General features: G+C 38.3%; 1 long non-coding RNA gene across 2 annotated transcripts in view; it reads right to left on the bottom strand.

The window, feature by feature from the left end:
• LOC108589962 (uncharacterized) overlaps positions 1-24,313 on the bottom strand; it is a 454,173-nt gene that overhangs the window by 44,186 nt on the left and 385,674 nt on the right. For both annotated transcript variants that reach the window (XR_013531395.1, XR_013531396.1), the window contains exon 5: positions 18,689-18,733. This is a non-coding gene — a long non-coding RNA (uncharacterized LOC108589962). The remainder of the gene's footprint in view (positions 1-18,688; positions 18,734-24,313) is intronic.

Raw genomic sequence — 24,313 nt, 5'->3', positions numbered from 1 at the left:
AATCAGCAGATAAAACACTAAGAAACCTTAGAAGCTGAGAAATGCCCTGTGAGAGACAGTAAACCTGGTCTCATACATGGTGTATCACTGCTACAACCAGCATCTGAAAAAAGCATCTCACTAACATTCTTTATAACCAAGGAACTCAAGTAGATTCTTCACCACTGAAGGCACCCAGAGCTGAAGCCAGGTGACAATTAATTATTAACATTAAAGTCAGGTCTTCACAAATAGCTCTTATTATTTTCAGATATGTTCCATAAATATCTAGTTTATTGAGAAATTTTAGCGTAAAGGGCTATTTAATTTTGTTGAAAGCCTTCTCTGCATCTAGTAAGATAATCATGTAGTTTTTGTCTTTGGTTCTGTTTATGTGATGGATTATGTTTATTGATTTGCATATGTTGAACTAGCTTGCACCCTAGGGATGAAGGTGACTTGATCGTGATGGATAAGCTATTTGATGTGCTGTTGTATTCAGTTTGCCAGTATTTTATTGAGGATTTTTGCATCAATATTCATCATGGATATTGGCCTGAAATATTTTTTTAGTAGTGTCTCTGCAGGTTTTGGTATCAGGATGATGTTAGTCTCATAAAATGAGTTAAGAAGAATTCTCTCTTTTTATATTGTTTGGAATAGTTTCAAAAGGAATGGTACCAGCTCCTCTTTGTATCTCTGGTAGAATTTAGCTGTGAACGCTTCTGGTCCTGGACTTTTTTTGGTTGGTAGACTGTTATTTGCTGCCTAAATTTCAGACCTTGTTATTGGTCTATTCAGGGATTCAACTTCTTCCTGATTTAGTCTTGGGAGGGTGTAAGTGTCCAGGAATTTATCCATTTCTTCTAGATTTACTGGTTTATTTGCATAGAGGTGTTTATAGTATTCTCTGATGGTGGTTTGTATTTCTGTGGGATCCATAATGATATCCTTTTTATCATTTTTAATTGCATCTATTTGATCCTTTCACTCTTTTCTTCTTTATTAGTCTGGTTAATGGTCTCTCTACTTTGTTAATATTTTCAAAAATCCAGCTGGATTCACTGATTTTTTTGAAGAGTTTTTTGTGTCTCTATCTCCTTCAGTTCTGCTCTGATCTTAGTTATTTCTTGTCTTCTAGCTTTTTAATTTGATTGATCTTGCTTCTCTTGTTCTTTTAATCATGACGCTAGGGTGTTGATTTTATCAACAGGGCATTTCTCAGCTTCAAAGGTTTATTAGTGTTTTATCTGCTGATTTCCCAGTACCTGCAAGTCACAGTATGACAGAGGCTGTGGCAGGGCCACCTAGTGACTCACAGTGCCAAGGAGGTAGAACTGCTGAGGTGAGACATTTGAGCTAGAAAGGCAGCACAATAGCTTGAATTTAAATTAAATTACAATAAAATTTAGAAGGTCTATTGGTAAGTAATACTAGCTACATTTAAAAAATTATATTTCTTGTAGGTACATAGTAACTATTTTTATTTATGGGGTATATGAGATTTCCTTGTTTCTCTTGTAGGCATTCAGTGCTATAAATTTCCCTATACACATTGTTTTGGCTGTGTTCCAGAGATTCTGGTATGTTGTGTCTTTGTTCTCATTGGTTTCTAAGAATATCTTTATTTCTGCCTTCATTTCTTCATTTTTCCAGTAGTCATTCAGGTGCAGGTTGTTCAGTTTTTATGTAGTTGTGCAGTTTTTAGTAAGTTTCTTAATCCTGAGTTCTAATTTGATTGCACTGTGGTCTGAGAGACTATTATAATTTCCATTCTTTAGCATTTGCTGAGGAGTGTTTTACTTTCAATTATGTGGTCAATTTTAGAATAAGTGCAATGTGGTGTTGAGAAGAATGTATACTCTGTGGATTTGGGGTGGAGAGTTCCGTAGATGTCTATTAGGTCTGCTAGGTCCAGATCTGAGTTCAAGTCCTGGATATCCTTGCTCATTTTCTGTCTCATTGATCTAATATTGACAGTGGGTTGTTAAAGTCTCCTACTACTATTGTGTGGGAGTTTAAGTCTCTTTGTAGGTCATTAAGAACTTGCTTTATGTATCTGGATGCTACTGTATTGGGTGCATATATATTTAGGATCGTTAGCTCTTCTTGTTGCATTGATCCCTTTACTGTTATGTAACATCCTTCTTTGTCTCTTTTGATCTTTGTTGGTTTAAAGTCTGTTTTATCAGAGACAAGGATTGTGGCCCCTGCTTTTTTTTTTTTCTTTTCATTTGTTTGGTAAATCTTCCTCCATCCCTTTATTTTCAGTCTATGTGTGTCTTTGCATGTGAGAATGGTCTCCTGAATACAGCACAGCAATGGGTCTTGACTCTTTATTCAGATTACCAGTCTGTGTCTTTGGATTGGGGCATTTAGCCCATTTATATTTATTATTAATAATGTTATGTGTGAAATTGTTCCTGACATTTTGATGCTAGCTGGTTGTTTTGCCAATTAGTTGATGAAGTTTCTTCATCACATTGATGGTCTTTACAATTTGGTGTTTTTGCAGTGGCTGGTACTTGCTCCTTTCCATGTTTAGTGCTTCCTTCAGGAGATCTTATAAGGCAGGCCTGGTGGTGACAAAATCTCTCAGAATTTTCTTGTCTGTAGAGGATTTTATTTCTCTTTTGCTTATGAAGCTTAGTTTGGCTGGATATGAAATTCTGGGTTGAAAATTATTTTCTTTAAGAATGTTGAATATGAACCCCTACTCTGGGTTCTGGCTTGTAGGGTTTCTGTAGAGAAATCCACTGTTAGCCTGATAGGCTTCCCTTTGCAGGTAATCCAACCTTTCTCTAAAAGGTTACAGGAATTGTTTACTAGAAAAAAACAGTTTAGAGAAGAACAAAAATGACCTGATGGCACTGAAAACTACAGCATGAGAACATGTTTTCCTTTATTTCAACTTTGTTGAATCTGACAATTAAATATTGGAGTTGCTCTTCTTGAGGAATATCTTTGTGGTATTCTTGTATTTCCAGAATTTGAATGTTGGCCCATCTTTCTAGGTTGGGGAAGTTCTCTTGGATAATATCCTGAAGAGTGTTTTCCAACTTGGTGGCATTCTCCCCATCACTTTCAGGTACAGCAATCAAATGTAGGTTTGGTCTTTTCACATAGTCCCATAATCCATAAAATCTTTGTGTATTCCTTTTCATTCTTTTTTCTCTAATCTTGTCTTCATGCTTTATTTCACTAAGTTTATCTTCAATTTCTGATACCCTTTCTTCTACTTGATTGATTTGGCTACTGATATTTGTGTATGCTTCAAGAAGTTCTCGTGCTGTTGTGGTGTGTTTTTCAGCTCCATCAGGTCATTAATGTTCTTCTCTGAACTTATTTTTCTAGTAAGCAATTCCTCTAATCTTTTTTCAAGGTTCTTTGCTTCTTTGCATTGGGTTAGAACATGCTCCTTTAACTTGGAGGAATTAGTTATTACCCACCTTCTGAAGCCTACTTCTAGGAAACCATCAAACTCATTTACTGTCCAGTTTTGTTCCCTTACTGCCAAGGAGTTGTGATGCTTTGGAGGAGAAGAGGTATTCTGGTTTTTGGAATTTTCAGCCTTTTTGTGCTGGTTTTTCCTCATCTTTGTGGATTTATCTACCTTTTGTCTTTGATGTTGGTGATCTTCGAATAAGGTCTTTGTGTGTATGTCCAATTTGTTAATGTTGATGCTATTCCTTTCTGTTTGTTAGTTTTCCTTTTAAGAGTCAGGCTCCTCTGCTGCAGATCTGCTGGTGTTTGCTGGAGGTCCACTCCAGACCCTATTTGCCTGGGTATGACCATCAGCGGCTGCAGAACAGCAAACATTGCTGCCTGTTTTTCCTCCAGAAGCTTTGTCCCAGAGGGGCACCCACCAGATGCCAACCGGATCTCTCCTGTATGAGGTGTCTGTTGCACCCTGCTGGGAGGTGTTTCTCAGTCAGGAGGCATGGGGATCAGGGACCCACTCTAGGAGGCAGTTTGTCCCTTAGCAGAGCTTAAGAGTTGTGCTGGAAGATCTGCTGCTCTCTTCAGAAGTGGCAGGCAGGAACATTTAAGTCTGCTGAAGCTGCCCCACAGCCATCCCTTCCCCCAGGTGCTCTGTCCTAGGGAGATGGAAGTTTTATCTGTAAACCCTTGTCTGGGGCTGCTGCCTTTCTTTCAGAGATGCCCTGCCCAGAGTGGAGGAATCTAGAGAGGCAGTCTGGGTACAGTGGCTTTGTGGTGCTACAGTGGGGTCCACCTAGTTCAAATTTCTTGGCAGCTTTGTTTACACTGTGAGGGGAAAATTGCCTACTCAAGCCTCAGTAATGGTGAATGCCCTTCCCCCCACCAAGCTTGAGCATCCCAGGTCCACTTCAGACTGCTGTGCTGACAGTGAGAATTTCAAGCCAGTAGATATTAGCTTGCTGCGCTCTGTGGGGGTGGTATCCACTGAGCTAGACCACTTGGCCCCCTGGCTTCAGCACCCTTTCCAGGGGAGTGAATGGTTCTGTCTTGCTGGCATTCCAGGTGCCACTGGGGTATGAAAAATAAAATCCTGCAGCTAGCCTCGGTGTCTGCCCAAATGGCCTCCAAGTTTGGTGCTTGAAATCCAGGATCCTGGTGATGCAAGCACCCTAGGCAATCTCCTGGTCTGTTGGTTGCAAAGATTGTGAGAATAGCATAGTATGTGGGCCAGAATGCACCCTTTCTCACAGCACAGTCCCTCACAGCTTCCCTTGGCTAGAAGAGGGAGTTCCCTGATCCATTGCACTTCCTGTGTGAGGCGACTCCCCACCCTGCTTTGGCTCGCCCTCCATGTGCTGCATCCACTGTCTAACTGGTTCCAATGAGATGAGCTGCGTACCTCAGTTAGAAATGCAGAAATTACCACTTTCTGCATTGGTCTCACTGGGAGCTGAGAGCAGAATTGTTCCTATTCAGCCATCTTGCCAGCCACCTCACCCACAAAACAAATCTTAATCAATTTTTAAGAAATGAAAATCACATCTAATATCTTCTCAGATCACAGTAGAATAAAAGTAGAAATCAATTCTAAAAGGCACCCTTGAGACTACAAATAAATGGACACTAAACAATGGGCTTGTGAATAATTTGGGGGTTAATAATGAAATCAAATTGAAAATTAAGAATGTTTTCAAAATGAATGATAACAGTAACAAGTTATCAAAAGTTAAGAGATACAGAAAAGCACTGCTAGAAGAGTGTTTACAGCACTAAATCGTTATATCCAAAAGACAGAAAGATAACAAATATAAAACTTACTGTTACACCTCAAAGAACTAAAGAAACAAGAACATATCAGATCCAAATTTAGCAAAAGAAAAACATAACAAATAGTAAAGCTGAACTAAATAAAATTGAAAGCAAAAAGGATGGATAAAACAAAAAGTTGGTTCTTAGAAAAAATAAAGAAAATGTATAGACCAGTAAGTAGATTAACTAAGAAAGGAAGAGAGAAGATTCAAATAAGTTTAATTAGAAATGAAACTGTAGATTTTACAACTGACTCCACAGAAATACAAAAGATCATTCAAGACTACTATGAAAACCTCTATGCACTAAACTAGAAAATCTAGAAGAAATGAATAAACTACTGGAAACATACAATCCCCCTAAGCTTTGATCAGGTAGAAATAAAATTCCTGAAGAGATCAATGACAAGCAGTAAAATTTAATCAGTAATTTTTTTAAAATCCCACTGCCAACAACAATAAAAGCCCAGGTGGACCACAAGGATTTATAGCTAAATTCTATAAGACAGTCAAAGAAGAATTGATACCAATCCTACTGAAACTATTTCAAAAGTCTTAGAAGGAGGGAATGCTCCCTAACTCATTCTATGAAGCCAGTATCACACTGATACCAAAGCCAAAAGAGTACACCACAACAACAACAACAAAACTACAGGCCAATATCTGTGAAAAATGTAGATGCTAAAAATCCTCAACAAAATATTAGCAACCCAAATCCAATAGCAGATCCAAAAGATAATTCACCATTACCAAGTGTGTTTCATCCCAGAGATGAAGTGATGGTTCAACATATGCAAGTCAATAAATGTGATTCACCACATAAACAGAATTAAAACAGAAACCATATGATCATCTCAATAGGCACAGAAAAAGCATTCAAACCCCTACAATCTTCTGTTCCACCAGCTGAGCTATCGAAGGATGTTGTAGAAAAAATATTCAATAAAATCCAGCATCTTTTTATGATTAACCACCCTTAACAAACAGGCATAGAAGGAACATACATCAAAATAACAGCAGCCATATATGACATACTCATAGCCAACATCATACTGAATGGGGAAAAGTTGAAAATTCTCACTAAGAATTAGAACAAGACAAGGATGTCCACTCTTACCACTTCTATTGAACACAGCACTGGAAGTCATAGAGCAATCAAGCAAGAGAAATAAATAAAGGACATTCAAATAGGAAAAGAGGAAGTCAAACTATTACTGTTTGCCCATGATACGATCATATACCTAGAAAATCCTAAAGCCTCCCCCAAAACACTCCTAGATAAATGAACTCAGTAAAGTCTCAATTCAGTATAGTACAAAATCAATGTACACAAATCAGTAGCACAGCTATACACCAACAATGACCAAACTGAGAATCAAATCAAGAACTCAATCCCATTTATAGTAGCTACAGAAAATATAATAACCGGGAATATATTGAAGCAAGGAGATATAAGATCTCTACAAGGAGAACTTAAAATCTTTGCAGAAAAAATCATAGATGACACAAACAAATGGAAATAGATCCCATGCTCATGGATTGGAAGAATCAATATTGTAAAAATGACCATACTCTCAAAGCAGTCTACAGATCCAATGCAATTCCTGTCAAAATACCAACTTCATTTTTCACAGAACTAGAAAAAACAGTCTTAAGATTCATAATAGAACAAAAAAAGACGCCAAGTAGCCAAAGCACTCCTGATCAAAAAAAATCTAGAAGCATTATTTTCCTCAACTTTAAATCATATAATATTAAAAGACTATAGTAACCAAAACAGGGTGGTACTGTACAAAAGTAGATACATAGATCAATGAAACATAAAAGAGAGCCCAGGAACAAATTTATACATTTACCACCAACTGATCTTTTACAAAGCTTACAAAAACATAAATTGGGGAAAGGACACCATATTCAGTAAATAGTGCTAGGAAAATTAATAGTCACATGTAAAAGAATAAAACTGTATCCCTATCTCACCTTATACAACAATTTACTGCAGATGGATTAAAGACTTAGGTCTAAGACCTGAAACCATAAAAATTCTAGAGGAAAACTTGGGAAAAAAAACCTTACTGCCTTTTATTGGTCTTTCTTCTATAGTTGTATTTGCATTATAGGGTTTTTTTTCTAATTTTTAATGTGTTTTTTCTTCTGGAGCCATTTGGAAGGTATACTTTCTAGTTTTAATTCTGTAAGAGGTTGCCCCTAAATTTAAAATAAATAAATTTATATTTTTCCTTAACTTCTATGTCTTATACCTCCTTTACTTTCCTACCCCACCCCTCTATCCCATGTAACGGTGGCATAGTATAAGATTTTAGTCTTGTTTTTGTATTTTTAATATGTAAAATCATGTTGTCTACTTTTCCAAGAATTAATATATGCATTCTATTTTGAAACCTTATCTATACTATTTATTTAAACTTAGTCTATATTCAAATAGATTCAATGCACACATCGTTATTTGTATAACATAGTCTATAGTCTTAAGGTCTTTATTTTTTTATTGTTTGCCAGATGCTTTGAGAATTTATTTTGCATCTCCCCATCCCATTTCCCAAGGGTTCTACAGAGGGTATATTTTCTGAGCTCTTGCATTTCTGAAAATATCTTGATATCTTTATGCTGCATTGTCAGGGTAGAGAACTCTTTTGTCAAAACATTTCCCATCAAAAATGTAAATGTTCCACTATTGTCTTCTGACATTTAGTACTATGGAAAATTCTAGGGATATCCCAATTTTTTTTATTTAGAGGTATCCAGTTTTCTGTTTTCCTTGTCTCTTTCTTTGACTAGATACTTAAAGAAGTTATTTCTTTATCCTTGAAATTCAGAACATGCATCAGGATTATATAGATGTCAGTTATATCTTACTAATTTGACTGGTACTTTTAATCTGGAGATTCAGCTGTTTCTTAATTTTATAGGTGTTTTATTCTACTGTTGCTTCTATTGCATTTATTCTTGTCTTTTACATATATAGATAAGGCATATTGAAACAGTGTGTCATTGTCTGAGATAATGCCTCTTTGTCATCCCTCCAGGACAATTAAGGAGCGTGGACACAAAGGTGAGCTTAGAGCAAAAACTTAATAAGTGAAAGAAGAAATCTCTCTGTCAACAGAGAGGAGGTCCCAGACAGGAACACTCACTATGGGGCTGGCCCATTCTGGTTTTTTTATGGACTGGAAAAGAGAAGAAATGTCCTTAGTGGGCTGTCTTGGCAAAACTGTGACTCAGCCTGGCCCAGGATCAATCAGGAGCTGAAATGATGATTCATAGACGCTGCTTAGCTTGGCCCAGGACCTATCAGAAGCTGAAGTGAAAGTCTGGCCCCCGGACCTTGGCCAGGGACCAATAAGAAGCTGAGGTGATGATTCATGGAAGCTGGACTTATAGTCCTAATAAAGGAAAGTAGAGTGCCCACCAAAATCCACCAGAGCCCACCATGCCCATGCCCATGCCCACAAAAGGAGAAGAAACTTATCCTGGGAACTTGCTGACTATACAAAGGACAAAGACATGTGTATGTCAAGCCTTATTTCCTTATCTGAGTGAGCTGGAGGTTCTGTGTAAGTTTTTATCCAAATGGGCAGGAGGTTTTTCTATCTGTGAAGCCATGGGCATGTCTTCAGACACAACACTCTGTGAAATTTCCCTTATGTGCCTGCAGCTTAAATTTTTTCCCAGGTTGCTTTTTATGTTATGTGGGGATGAGGCACTGACTCATGGGCTGGGGGCTCTTCCGGGACCCATCCCTTGCTGTCTACCTATGGCAAGCTAGCTAACTCCTTTCAGTATGTTGGTTCTACATTCACCGGCCCATTATATGTATTATTGACTTTCTTGTTATTTTTATCTCCTTGTTCTTTTACTCTGCATTCTAAGACAGCTTTGGGTTGCATCAAAAACATCCGGTTTTATTTTTGCATTCTCAAAACTGATCATACTGCTGATGATTGTTTTTTTACCTGCTAGTATCATTTTTTTTTGTTCAAAGTTGACTATTTTTGACCTACAAAACAGCAATTTAATATGGTTTAAACTAAAAAATAAAAAGAATAATTACTACAGTATCTATGGTGATAGGAACAAGCTAGAAATTCAGTAAATGCCCATTAATATGGAAATGATTGTATATTTTTAGTAGAGATGGGGTTTCACCATGTTAGTCAGGATGGTCTCCATCACCTGACCTCATGATCTGCCTGCCTTGACCTCCCAAAGTGCTGGAATTACAGGTGTGAGCCACCGCACCCAGCCTAATTCTTTGCTTCTTTATATTCCAAGCTAAGACAAATTTTCTATACTTTTTTTTAAATTCCATGGTCCTTTTGGAATATTCTTATGTCTTAAACTCAGCCTCTTTTACTTATTTCTGAGCTCTGTTTATTTAGAGTTCCCCTTACCTATTTAGAATCCTAAGCTTTATTTTGCCTTTCTAAGCAGTAATTCTAATAATTATTGCTACAAAGATGTTGAATACTGCATTTCATAGGACCTGGAATAATCAATCAATCTCAATGCTTTCAAATTGCCATGGCCCTTGAACCATATCTGAACTGGTAACAAAGCTTTAAAAGCCTCTACTCATTTTTAATACAGGCCCTCTGAGCCCTAAGCATCACACTCTCTGGCCCCATTAATGTTTTATGGAATCTAAATTAAAGGCTATTTTCAAACTCTTAATTGTAAAGCATTACTTTCAATTTTTATAATGACCAAGACCAAATTTAGCTTCTGTACTTTGCCTAGATTGTTCCTAGTCAGACAGAGGCGAGGGTTGCTTAAACCTATAATCTTAGTTTCAATCCATGCTCTATAATTTTCAGAAATGACAACTTTGACAGGAAAATGCCTGGGAAGACACCAACCTCTGGGTCTCACAACTCAAAAAAAAGGAACTTGCTGACAGATTTTGACAAAGGGACCCAGTGAGTACACACTAGGGTAAGATTCCATATGAACAAGACACCATCCTGTTTGCCCTCAAACTTTTTGAATGTGGTCTTCTCTGCACTATCTAACCTGCACCTTTCACCTCATTGGCATTGGTCCCCCAGTCACAGAACAGGAGCAGGCAAAGAAACACTGTATATAAATTTGACTGCCCCTGCGCAGTAGAGATCTGTTGCCTAGTGGGCTCTAACATGAGACAGCCATAGTGCAAAACTTTCTGGAAGTGAGCCAAACAGACCCTAGCTTGGAGGAGTTAAAATCATTTCAAGTCAAACTGGTCATCATAAGGTAGTGGCAGTCCTGTTCAATTCATGATTCAGTACAGGTAGCAGCTACACTGAATGAATAAAGAATTAAGGCAAACCATCTTACAAAGAAAGAGAATGAACAGCTATATCCCCCCCGCAAAAAAAAAAAACCCTCCTTGCACTCCCAAATAAAAATCTGTCCCTCACAGACCTACCTATTTTCACCAGAGGGATTACTCTTTTAGTTTAAAGGTATTAATTGTCTTTGTTAAAATGTAACTGGGAGACCCAGAATAATTCCAGACATTATTAAAAGCCTTAGGGCCCTAGAGAGTTTTGTTTGCTATATTAGGCAGTTTCCTAGAAAAAAAACTAATGCCAATACATATTTGTAAACTGACTATAATCTATATGTTGTTCCTTTCTATGTTCATACCACACAAATGACATATGTAAGAATGACATATTATTATCATTGTTATTTAGTAAGAAAAGTGAGACTCAAAGAGGTAAGGTGACCATTGGGCCAACAACTAACATCTGCACTAAGAGTGGATCAAAAGAGAAAAATGTTGATAGGAGAGAAGGGATCAGGAAAGACACTAAACACTGGCAAGAAGGCTAGGGTGGGGCCCCATGGTAGGGACAGTAAACGAGCCAAAACCACTGAGTGTCTGCTCAGTAAAGAATGAATAATAAAGTGGGTGTGCAGGCAAAAAAGACAAACTTGTCATACTCCACAGCCTTGTAGAAGGTTAGTTCTGTCAGTTTCCTTAAGAGTATGCTATCACTCTTTAAGGATCTTTCTAAAACATTTCATACCATAATTTTGGGTCTGTCAGTGTCCAAAAATGAAATAAAGTAACATAAATATACCAAGAATTAAACAACCTGGGTTCTGGTTCCAGCTCCACTAACTACTAGCTTCATAACCATTCACATATTTTTCTGTTATCTTTGAAGACTGACAAAAGAAGAATAGCCATAGGTAATTCAATAGAACACAGGATTTGGGACAAGAAGATTGAGGTTTCTTTTAAGATTCAACCAAATTGTTCGTGATATTCAATATGTTAATATAGTCTCTAGTAATATAGAGGTGAACATAAACAGGTAAGGCCCCTGTTCATATCAATGGCATTCTTCTGGCAGAGGGAACAGATAACAAACAGAAAACTAATAAGCAAACAATATGAAAGGTATCTGATAGTGCTATGCAGAAAATAGATTTTCAGTCCTGACTGCATAAACCTGGAACAAGTGAATTTTCCTCTCATCTTTAAAAGAATACTAACAGCTCAGGCTAAGCCTGCTGTATGGTTTTGCTGTAAGGATTAAAAAATGGATTGCAAAGCTTATTGTAAACTTCAAAGTGTTTACATAATCTTTATCAGATAGACAGAAAAATTTTCTAACTATTTCACTACTGCGAGCAAGCAAAGAAACTGAGCATGCTATGGATTCCGTTGTTTCTAAAGACAAGGTTTAAATGAATATATTCAATAACAGCATCTAAAAGGAGACCAATCAATACAGTCAAAAATGTTCTCTTCAGTGAGTAACCTGAGTTGAGAGTTAGAAGAAAATGAATTGAGACTCAAGCTAAATCAGATAAAATTCCTATTTCACATGCTTGGTTTTATTGCTGGAATTGGTAAGACATGCAAAAGCTAAAATTGAGACAATAATAGTAAGTGGCCTAAAAGTCTCCAACTGCCATAGAAACCAAAGTTCCCTTGATTTCTTTAAATCAAATACATGTCATGCACTGAAACAGAGTTCTTCTTATCTAGATTATTTCGTGTTCATGCTGCTGATAAAAAGCATGAACACGAAAAAGAAAAAGAGAAGAAAGAAAAGGAAAAAGGAAGAAAAAGAGGTTTAATTGTACTTACAGTTCCCCATGGCTGGGCGGGGAGGGGGTCAGAATCATGGCGGAGGCAAAAGGCACTTCTTACATGGTAATAACAAGAGAAAAATTAGAAAGATGCAAAAGCAGAAACCCCTCATAAAACCATCAGATCATTGCATAATATTCCACAGTATATATGTGCCACATTTTCCCTGTCCAGTCTATCATCGATGGGCATTTGAGTTGGTTCCAGGTCTTTGCTATTGTCAACTGTGCTGCAATGAACATTCGTGTGCATGTGTCCTTATAGTAGAACGATTTATAATCCTTTGGATATATACCCAGTAATGGGATTGCTGGGTCAAATGGAATTTCTATTTCTAGGTCCTTGAGGAATTGTCATACCGTCTTCCACAATGGTTGAACTAATTTACACTCCCACCAACAGTGTAAAAGTGTTCCTATTTCCCCACATCCTCTCTAGCATCTATTGTCTCCAGATTTTTTAATGATCGCCATTCTACCTGGCGTGAGATTGTATCTCAATCTCAATGTAATTTTGATTTGCATTTCTCTCATGACCAGTGATGATGAGCATTTTTTCATATGTTTGTTCACCTCATGTATGTCTTCTTTTGTAAACTGTCTGTTCATATCCTTCACCCACTTTTGAATGGGCTTGTTTGAGTTCATGTCCTTTGTAGGGACATGGATGAACGTGGAAACCATCATTCTCAGTAAACTGACATAAGAACAGAAAATCAAACACCATGTTCTCACTCATAGGTGGGTGTTGAACAATGAGAACACATGGACACAGGGAAGGGAGCATCACACACTGGGGTCTGTTGGGGGGAAATAGGGGAGGAACAGCAGGGGGTGGGGAGTTGGGGAGAGATAGCATGGGGGGAAATGCCAGATACAGGTGATGGGGAGGAAGGCAGCACATCACACTGCCATTTGTGTACCTATGCAACAATCTTGCATGTCCTTCACATGTACCCCAAAACCTAAAATGCAATTAAAAAAATCAGATCTTGTGAGACTTGTTCACTACCATAAAAACGGTATGGGAGAAACCGCTCCCATGATTCAAATTATCTCCCATTGGGTCCCTCCCACAACACATGGGAATTAGGGTAGTACAATTCAAGGTGAGATTTGGGTGGGGACACAGACTCAAATAATATCACTACCCCTGACCAAAGCAGAGAACTGAGCCCAGAGTAGGAAAAGACAGTGACAAAAGAGTCTGGATGTATAGAGGAAGGTTGACATCACAGGCACATCCTTTGTAAGAAAAGTTTAAACCCAGAGTTGAGGAGTGCTAGGGGCCAACTGGGGAAAGGGAAAACCAAAACCGAATTTAAAAAAAAAAATCTCTTTCAGGCCTACCCTACAGGGGCAATATTGGTAAGCAATTAAGGAACTTGCCAGAAAACCAAGTATTTAAGTATTCTTCTCACTTACACAAGTAACCTTCTATAGCAGTGGTTCTCAAACTTGGCTGTCCATTGAAATCCCCTGGGATATTTCAAAAGAAGCCAATGCTCACACTCACCCTCAGAGACTTGAATTTAATTATTTGGTGGTGCAGTTTAGGCACTGTTATTCTTTTATACTTCCCAGGGGATTCTATGTGCAGTAGGTTGAGAACAACTGTATCTACAATTGGTTTTAAATAGCCACCTTAAAGTTTCATTTGAACAGCATTTTTCCTTGCATTCTTTTAGCTCTTGCAATTGATAATGGTTTCCAATAGGTCACAAGTGAAGTGATGAACAAAAGAGTATGTTTCATACTTACCCATCAAAAGTCCCTTACTCTCTTTCCTGTACTCCTCTGTGACTACCCTGCAGTTTCTATCTCCATTAAAACACACATCCCACATGTCATGTATCACTAGGAGCAGCATACGACCTATCTCCAACCAAGACCAGGGACTGGAGCTTAGCTGTTTTTATCTCTTGCCCTGTACTTACAGGGATCCCACAAAGTACTTTCAGGGTCAAGACTGTCTGAACTGTTCCCAGCCCCACTGAACCCAACTGTTATTTTGTAGATGAAACAGTACGCAAGGAGTGAAGGTGGCATGAGAAAGACAGAAGACGGAACAAAGAAAGGAAGAGAGCAGGAATAATAAAAATACAAAAATGGTTGCTTCTCATTCAAAACAGAAATACAACTACCAGAAAGAAGGAAATTTTACAGCTGGAAAAGGCTTTAGAAATCATCTAATCCAGTTTCTCGAAGAATGATACTTAAGCTATATGGATCCTTTGAGGTGCTTCTTACTATAAAGCTACCTGGGCTTCATCTAAACTGAGTAAATCAAAGGATAAGGAAATGGAAGATGACAAAAAATCTGAAATTTTAACACACTCTTGAATAGATCTTATTCACCTTAAAGTATGAGAATATCTAGTCCAAATTCCCTCATTTTTCAATAAGGATGCCGAATCTCAGGGAAAAGAAAGGCTTTGCTTAAGATCATCAAAAAGATTCGTGGTAGAGATAGAAATTAAACCTAAGTTCTCAGCTCACAGTCGAGTGCTGTTTCTACTATCCTATGCTGGTGTTGCCTGTGCTGCCATTGCCAAGAAATATGAACACCTGGGCTCCCTGAAAAAAATGCAGCAAGACATATTCTGCTTGTTCCAAAACAAGTCCCTATTGAGTGTCACATTTCCTCTGATTTCCTATGTCTGTTTTAAAAAATATATTTCTGATTAAAAACAGCAAAATAACAAAATCTTCCATGCAAAGGCACCAATGACTAATCATATTGTAAAGCATTTCTTGCAGGTCTATTTACATAGTAAACTAAATTCCCCAAAAGCAGCAATACTCCAACCATCCAAGTTATGCCTAAAAATGACAGAAATTTGGGCACCAAATGAACCATCAGGGAGATGTTTGGGAAGCAAGGGGTTAATCTTTCCTGGTTTCCCTAAACTCCTGTTTTGAATAAAACCAGTTCTGGTGAGCAATAATTTTCAAGACAGTAAGTTTAAAGACAGCAATATTTTTGTTAGTACTATCTTCTGGAGACTCTAGGGGTCATATAACTAATTCCACTTTCAAAAGCAGTGTGGATTGCTCTCTGTTCATCTCAGGAGTTTCTCAATTACCTTTCTTGAAGTGGCCTTCTGGTACTGAGAAGGCATTTCTAAATAAATATATAGCTCTTAAACTTGGCTGGCCCATCTAACAGATTACAATTTTATATTAGGCAGGATTGGATGCCTTAGAGCCTTCTTGGCCTGGGAATTTCTAATTGGCATCTGCTGAGATTGACATTCCATTACTTGCTGGAGCACATATATCAGAATAACCCACATTCATTGACATAAACTGGGAATCAAAGTCTGGCTGTGGCATTTAGATACATTAAAAACATGTACTGATTGGGATTTTGTTTGGAGACTGCAGCAGAGCATCAGGAAGGTCAGAAGCACAAATCATCCCTACCCAACAGCTCGACATCACAGTGAAACACTCCATGAACCTACAGAAACACACAACTTCATAGCAATCCAAAAGATTAAACCCAATGAAGTACAATATTACATAAATCCATTATGTAATTATAAAACAGAAATTCCATCTTTTTTTTGTAACTATATAAACATCACAAAATTTTTGTTACAATTGAAATGTGAAACAAAGATAACCTATGACAACCATGACAAAATATTATACCCCAAATGTGTTTAGAGGGAGTACAACCTCTTTTCAATGGCAAGTCATCCTTTAGCTGAAAAAGAAGCATTTACTAAGCCCTTCCTACATAAAAGAAGAAGTCTTGGCCCTTAGGCTAGAGCTGTTTTTAAACTACTTTGGAAGACCCAACATACACAAATGAAATTACATGAAAGAAAGCAGTCAGCATAGCAGAAAAGATAATGTGACTTATGTGACCAAAACTCAACTGTCCCCAACCAGATTATGTGCCTTACCTAAGCCTGAAGGACTGAGACATTCTCTCTCTCCTCTTCCTCTTCTCTCTCTCCCCAATCCTCCCCTTCCCTCTCTCTCACTCTCCCACTCTCCCTCTCTCCCTCTCCCTCTCTCTCTCTCTCTCTCTCTCTCTCTCTCTCTCTCTCTCACACACACACACACACACACACACACAGCTAAGGGAGCAATCCAAAAAAAGCAAAAATTGATTTTAAAATGCTACTGGGAAAAACTATAATTTGTCACCATATTCAACCTTCTAAACATTTCCATATTGTTTTCCAAAGGCTATATGGTATATCTTGTGAAATCCTGGGAACATTCTCAGACTGGATTTTGTGGTGTCTGAAATTTCCACCATTAATAAAACTTTAAGATAATGATTCTCATCTTATTTGGTAGCAAGTGACATATACCACTGAGTCCATACCACTTCTTTCTTGTCTGAATTCTCTTAAGACTTCTTCAGTCAAGTTTTTTGCATAACCATTTCACAAAACCACTCTTGTCAAGGTGAAGAACGGCTTTGCCAAATGCAATGTAAATTGTCAGTTCTCACTTTATTTGACTATCAGCAGTATTTACCATTTTCTTTCCCCAATTTGAAATACATTCTTCATCTAGATTCCAGGTCAATACACTTGCCTAGATTTACTCCTACCTCATGGACTTCTCCCTCTTACTTTCCCATTTTGACTCTTCCCAGCTTCAACATGCTTGGGTGGGCCCTGAGCTCCATTCTGAAATTTTGTCTCCTCTCCTAACACTCTCTTGCTGATCTCACTGAATCTCACAACTTTAAATATCCAATCACTGATGTCTCCGAAATTTATTATTCCAGCCAGTGCACCTCCCCTGAACTCCAGCTATATATATATGAAGCTGGTCCCTTAACAATTCCCATTTGGCTAATGGGCCCCTAAAACCTAATACATCCCAAACCAAACTCCAGCCCTTTCCTCCCAAACCTGCCTGTTTCTCTAATCATCTCCCCATGCCAGTTGCTGGAAACCCTATTCTGATTGCTCAGGTCAAAAACTTTGGTACCATCTTTGACTCCTTAGAGATCCTATTAAAACATAAGTCAGATCATGCCCTTCCTCAGCTCTAAACTCTCCAATGACTTTCTCACTCACAGTAAAAGCTAAAATCCTGAAATGGCTTGCAAAGAGCCCTTCCTTCCCCCATATGATCTCATCTCCTACTGGTTCACCCCAGTTTATGGTAGCTCCTTGTTCTTCCTTAAAGTATGTTGAGCATGATTCCACCTCAGTATCTTTTTACTTTTTGTTCCCTATATCTGGAACTCTTACCTGTGTATTCACAAAGGTTCTCTTCTCTATTCCTTAATGTTTTAGTCAATTATAACTATCAATAAGGCCTATACTGGTGTTATTTAATACAGTAACTATGCCCTCAATCCCAGCCTTCAATATGCTTTCTGTCAATTATATTCTTTCAAATAAATTTACTGTTCTGTTTATTATCTCACTCCAGAATGCAACCTAAATGAGGGCATGAGAGCACTGTCTTCTGCTTTGTGCACTGCTATATCCCCAACACCTAGGATTGGTTTCTGAAAATTAGGAAGTATTCAATGCATATTTGATGAATGAATAAATAAACTTAGGTAAGTTATATAACCTTTCTGCACCATAGTTGACCCATTTGTGAAATGGGGATAACACTGCTACCTACTTCAAAGTTGCTGGGAGAATTAAATGATTCAATATAGGCACTTGGCAAAGTGCCTTGCACACAGTAGGCATTCAATATTTATAATTACTATTACTATTATTTATTAAGAGGAGATGAATGAGTAAAGGAAGGGAAGAAAAAATAATATCAACAAGGAACTTTGAAATCCAGGCTTGTGGTGTCTAGTGAGCTGTAGTGAGGTCGGGTGGGTTGAGAAGGGGGACATAATGCAACCAAGTCCTCATTGGAACACTTCCTTGGAGACATTGGAGACACTAAAAAAGTGTGTTTTGCCCAAAGAAAGTGCATGTAATATACGCTATGATACAATCTGCCTTAAGGTGACTCTGAGTCTGTCATGGGGGCCGCTGTTCCTTTTGGGTTCTAACAGCAAAACTCACTAAGCACCTTAGTTATTCCCATTACTGAGATAAAGTTCCTAATTATGCTAGCACCCAGAAATCAAGTGAAAAAGGTATCTATACATCAACAAAGAATGCACTAGTTAATTTTCGAATACAGATAGGGCATATTTCTGCTAGGAAGAGAGACATAATTTTCAAATAGCAAAAAGTAATTAGAGGCCAGGCATGGTAAAATGTTAACAATTTAGAAACATGTGATTGATAGTCTTTTTGAGGCATTCCATTTATCTTAAGTTTGGGGTTTAAATAAAGCCTTAAATAAGCTTTGCATATTTTTGACCATGCCAGTTAGGGCTTTGAATATTTTCTTCTTACCTTATTATCCTGGGAAAGGAGCCGTAGGCAGTTTCCTTACAGCACCTGAAAACATTTACATAAAAAATTCATCAACTTTCAATTTGTTTCAATGACACATTTAGCTTTTCAATTCCAAGGCTGTACCTCCTGCCATATTGTAAAGAAAACACTTTGAAATGGTTTTCCTCTGCCTGATAAAGGGCAAGCAAGCCTTGAGCTAACCACTGAGGTACTTCATCACAATTTAAAAAGGTCTACAGTGCTCAGAAAGAATATACTAATAGTGAACACATTGAGACATCACCAAGTTATCCCCTCAGGATCAAAAGTGTGAGTCACAATCCAGAATTAATAGTGGAGGAGGAAGATAATAAACATCAGTTGCAGCCTTAAAACCACCTGCAGCTTTGAGTGTGGTAATTCTTCCCCCGCTAATGTTCCTTCTCTAAGCTTCCCCCAGGAAAAGAGGTCCATAGAATTCTGGAGGACCTGCAACCAAAACATGTTTGAATAATTAGATATCAGTGGTACAAGGGGTAGACTGTGATACACATTTTGATGCACGGCTCAGATCCCCCTCCAATGAAATACATGCTCCAATTGCTGGAGAAACTTTGACAGACATCCTTCAGCTATCAGTTCCTTCAGAGATTACCTCAAATACAGAGAGTCACCTGGTTTAAAGCCATGATTCTTCCTGGGGCAGCCCATATCCAATGACTGACAGATGAGGTGATATAAGAGCCTAGCCACTGGCCCAATTTGGGAAAGCCATGAAGGACATTTACATCTCCAGATCTCCCTGTGGGGTTGGCCAAAGTTATTGTTGGGACTATAGCTCACCTTCTCCCTCAGCCCATTTTTGCTTCTTTCCTCTCCCTCCCATAGGTGTTGAACCTAAGAGTACTCCTAATGAACAGTCTACATGCCATCTCAGAGTCTGTTTCCTTGTAAACTCAATCCTTGGGTTTATGACAATATAGGTTGATATGGTTTACATATCCCACCCAAATCTCATGTTGAATTGTAATCTTCAGTGTTGGAGGTGGGGCCTGGTGGGAGGAGTTTGGATCATGAGGGTGGATCCCTTGTGAATGGCTTGGGCCATCTACTTGGTGATAAGTGAGCTCTTGCTCTGAGTTCTCATGAGATCTGGTCATTTAAAAGTATGTGGCACGTCCCATCACATACACTCTCTCTTTCTTGTTCCCATTCTCACCAAGTAATGCACCTGCTCCCTCTTTGTCTTCCCCATGATTGGAAGCAGATGATGCTGTGCTAGTGGCATCATCTAGCCTGCATAACTGTAAGCCAACCAAACTTCTTTCTTATAAATTACCCAGTTTCATGTATATTTTTATAGCAATGCAAGAATGGCCTAATACATAGGCAATAATATAAGAGATGTCCAATACATTCTAGTTCATTAAACATTCATTGATTCAGCTAATATTCATAGAGGGCCTCCCATGTACTGGGCACTTTTTCTCAGTATTAGGGATACCTCATTGAGAAAGATAATGATCTTGCTCTCAAGGAGCTTGTATTTTAGTGAAGACCACAGAAAATGAACGAATGAACAAAGCAAATTAGTAAACAATATACTAAATAGTGGTAAATATTAAGAAAAAAAGATAGGGTGATGTGACAGAGATTCATTTGGCTAGATCATGTGATGGCGGCCTCGGTGAGAATGTAACATTTGATCCAGTCTGACATACAAACATCTGCAGTAATAGCATCCCAGGCAGAGGGAACAAGAGGTACAAAGTCCTTAATGTGTATATGAATTAGCCATGGTGTCAAAACTGAAAGCTAGTTAATGCAACTGTAGTATAAGTGAGGGAAAAGTAGTAAGAGATGAGGCTAGAGAGATGGTCTGGGGTCAAATCAAGGTGAGGAGTTTGGGTTTGATTCTAAGTAAACTGAGAAGTTAGAGTATTTCAAGCAGGGCAGTGAAATTATCTGTTGCATATATTTAAAAGACAAATTTAGCTACTATGATAAGATTATAAAGAAGAATAAAAATGGGAAAATTAATTAGAAGGCCATTGCAGAAGTCCAGGTTAGGGATAATGATGACTTAGACCAGAGTGGTGAAAATAGAAGTGATGAAAGACAGACTCTGGATATATTTTAGAGTTAAAGCAACCAGGCTTATTGATGAAATGGATATTGATCTAAGGGTTAAGAAAAGGAGGACTTAGAAAGGATTCCTACATTTTGACTTGACATACTAAATTATAGTTCATTGGTTTGTTCCTTCATTTGATCACATACAGAGCACCTTCTATGTATGAAACAATATGCTGGATGGTGAGGAGATCAAGATGATGAATCTTGTGAGGCCTTAACAGTCAGAGTTTAGAGACAAGATACAGGATACACAAACAGCTATAAAATGAGGTAATACATGGTAAATGCCAAGGAAATATAATTTTTATTTTTCTGTAGTCATTTCATTCATATTAATCTAATTCCTCTAACATATATGTACACTTATTATGGAACCAGGTAATTACTTGGTACAAAATAAATATATGCTAGCTGCTGGTTAATCCAGCAACACTCTCTGGTATATTTCTGAATGTCACCACCCTTTAAAAATTAAAGTCATTAACTATTCTATTTTTCATAAAATGGTATAAAGAATCTCAATACTAAACTTGTGTTCTGTCTAAAGGTGGGGGAAATGGATTTTTACATTCCATAGAAAACGGGTGTTCTACTGGAGTACTATGCAGCCCTAAAAAGAAATTAGGTCATGTACTCTGCAGGGACATGGATGGAGCTGGGGGCCACTCTCCTTAGCAAACTAATATAGGAACAGAAAACCAAATACTGTGTGTTCTCACTTTAAGTGGGAGCTAAATGATGAGAACACATGGACACATGGAGGGGGAACACACACTAGGGCCTGCCAGGGGGCAGGGGGTAGGAGGAAAGAGAGGATCAGGAAAAATAGCTGGTAGATGCTGAAATTAATATCTGAGTGATGGAATGATCTGTGCAGCAAACCACCATGGCACACATTTACCTATTTAACAAACCTGAACATCCTGCACATGTATCCCTGAACTTAAAAGTTGGAAAAAACATTAAATGGGTGCTTTGTCTTAATAGACTGATAAGAATAAATTCAGGAAAAAAAGTCAGCAATTCAAATAATTGATTACTGACTGTGGTAGAGTTTACTTCTTCCTCAGTATCCTTTCTTCACTTTCTTCTTAGAAATAGAACCTTAAGTTACTAGCTGGAGACATGGCCATTTTAAGGAAAGACTATATTTTCCAGATTCTTTTGCAGGTAGGTATGGACTCATGACTAAGTCCTGTCCAACAGGATGAGAATAAAAGTGTCCTCCCACCACTTCCTTCTTCCAGCTGGCTACAAATTATTTGTGATGCAATGTTATACACTTGTCAAAATTCACAGAATTATACATTTAAAATTGGTGAATCTTATTCTATGTAAATGTTATCACAGTAAAACTGATCAAATATTTTAAAAAACTATTTGTGATGGCTAGAGTGGAACAGCTTTTTTGAACTATGAAGTAGAAGTGAATGGTTGAAAACACAGGAGAATATTTCCTGAATAGTGGTAGACCTTCTATACCAGACCTAGAATGCTTATCATCTTACTTCATTTACATGAGAAAGTAAATTCTGTCATGTTTAAATCACTATTAGCTTGGGTATTCTGACCTGTAACAAATCCCAGTCCTGATACAGTAAACATCCAACTAATTCAGTTAAGACAAATTAAGTGCTTTGTGTGTTAAAATTTTATAGCTTAAGATGGAGCATAGAAAAACATTTATAGAAAAGGAATTTTAAAAGGAATAATCCTTTTAATATTTCTATTACAATCAGAATTTCCATAGTTGTTCACTCAAATCCTGAATACATCAAAAATTATTCCACCTTTAAATTCTCATTAAGAAAAAAAAAGTAAAATTTTATTTTCCCCCAACCCCAAAAGGCAGCAGAGTATACAGTTAGGAAATTGGGTGACATGAATGGCACTATGAGGAGCTCCATGGATCTTCTCCCCAGAAAAATAACCAAACAACCACACTTTAAAGCTACACTACAGTTTTGTTTCAAGAACCCCCACAGAAATGTACCAGAAAAAAAAAAAAAAAAAGAAGAATTCAAAGATTCTTTGAAAAAAAAAAAAAAAAACAGCATGTTGCTGCAAACACCACAAGACAGGTGAAAAGCTATGAGTTCCCAAAGTGTGAGAGTGGTAAAACCGGCCTCCAAATACACACCCCTACTACAGAATCCAAAAATCCAGATCATGAGAGAAGGATTTAATGTTACCTAAACCTGGAACAGATTTAGGGAGCCATGTGAAATATAAAACTAGAGACCACAGTGGGAAGAGCATGTAGGAACTCCCAGACTCCAGCTTGAACCCAGGGAAGCCATTCCTGACCATATCTCACAGGGACCCTCAGGGAAGGGAGCCAGCAAAATTAGGGAAGGGTCACAGGGTGAAAGAAACTTCCAACTGAATTTTGTTATAATTTTGAGTGGGCATTAACTCCTTCAGGAAGAATCCTGGGGATTAAAGGGAATGGCTTCAGATACAAGTGCAGGAGCTGCCAGCATTGCAAGCAGACAAGTAGGCCTGAAATTTATGCTTGCATTCTCGGTGGGGAAGCTTACGGCCTGGGGCAGGTCTGAGTTTCATGCATAGGCTGCATGGTTCTAAACTCAGTGCTATTAGTGAGGCACTGCAGGAGTGAGACTGGCCTCACCAACTGTGTGGGAGCTGGGTAAAACCTTTCACTATCAGCTATCCCTCACTTCCATGGTGAACCATACTGCTCAACAGAGGTAGCCACACTCCCTTCTAAAACATAACCCTAGGGGCTTGAGAATAGTCCCTACAGTGCCCATGACAAGCCCTACCCAAGGAGAGTCTAAGCTCAGACCCCTCTAACCCAGACCCTACCTAATGGTCTTTCTCTACCCACCATGGTAGCTGAACACAAACACATAAACCCTTGGGAGCTTTATGGCCCTGCCCATTACCTGAGAAACCTGAATTCTTCCCCAGCCAACTTAAGGCAAGCTCAAATCACTCTGCTAATACCACAGCTGGTGCTCTCTTGAAAGTGCAACCTCCTGGCTGTAGGCCAACCAACTCGGGCCATTACAGCAACTCATGACAATAACACTGCTCCCAAAAAGAAGAAAACAACAGTTATTACCACTGCCTGCAACATCCTAGCTAATTAGAGGTCCTGAGTCTGTCTATGTGACAACTTCACTGCTAGCATAATCAGCATTCAAGAAAGAGAGCAAACTAAACCTATCTACAACCAAAGATTCTCAAAGAGTCTACATCACTCCCCTGCTACCTCCACCAGAGCAGGCGCTGGTATCCACAGCTGGGAGACCTGAAGACTGATAACATCACTGGACTCTTTGCAGATATTCCCCAGCACCAGTCTGGAGCCCGATAGCCCCATCAGATGGCTAGATCCAGAAAAGTAATAACAATCACTGCAGTCCAGATCTCAGGAAGCCCCATGCCTAGGGTAAGGAGGAGAGCAGTACATCAAGGGATCACTCCATGGTACAAAAGAATCTGAACAGCAGGCCTTAAGTTCCAGATCTTTCTACTGGT

Source organism: Callithrix jacchus, chromosome X (assembly GCF_049354715.1).
Source record: "Callithrix jacchus isolate 240 chromosome X, calJac240_pri, whole genome shotgun sequence".
Taxonomy (NCBI): domain Eukaryota; kingdom Metazoa; phylum Chordata; class Mammalia; order Primates; family Cebidae; genus Callithrix; species Callithrix jacchus.
This window is presented reverse-complemented; position numbering and strand designations above follow the sequence as displayed.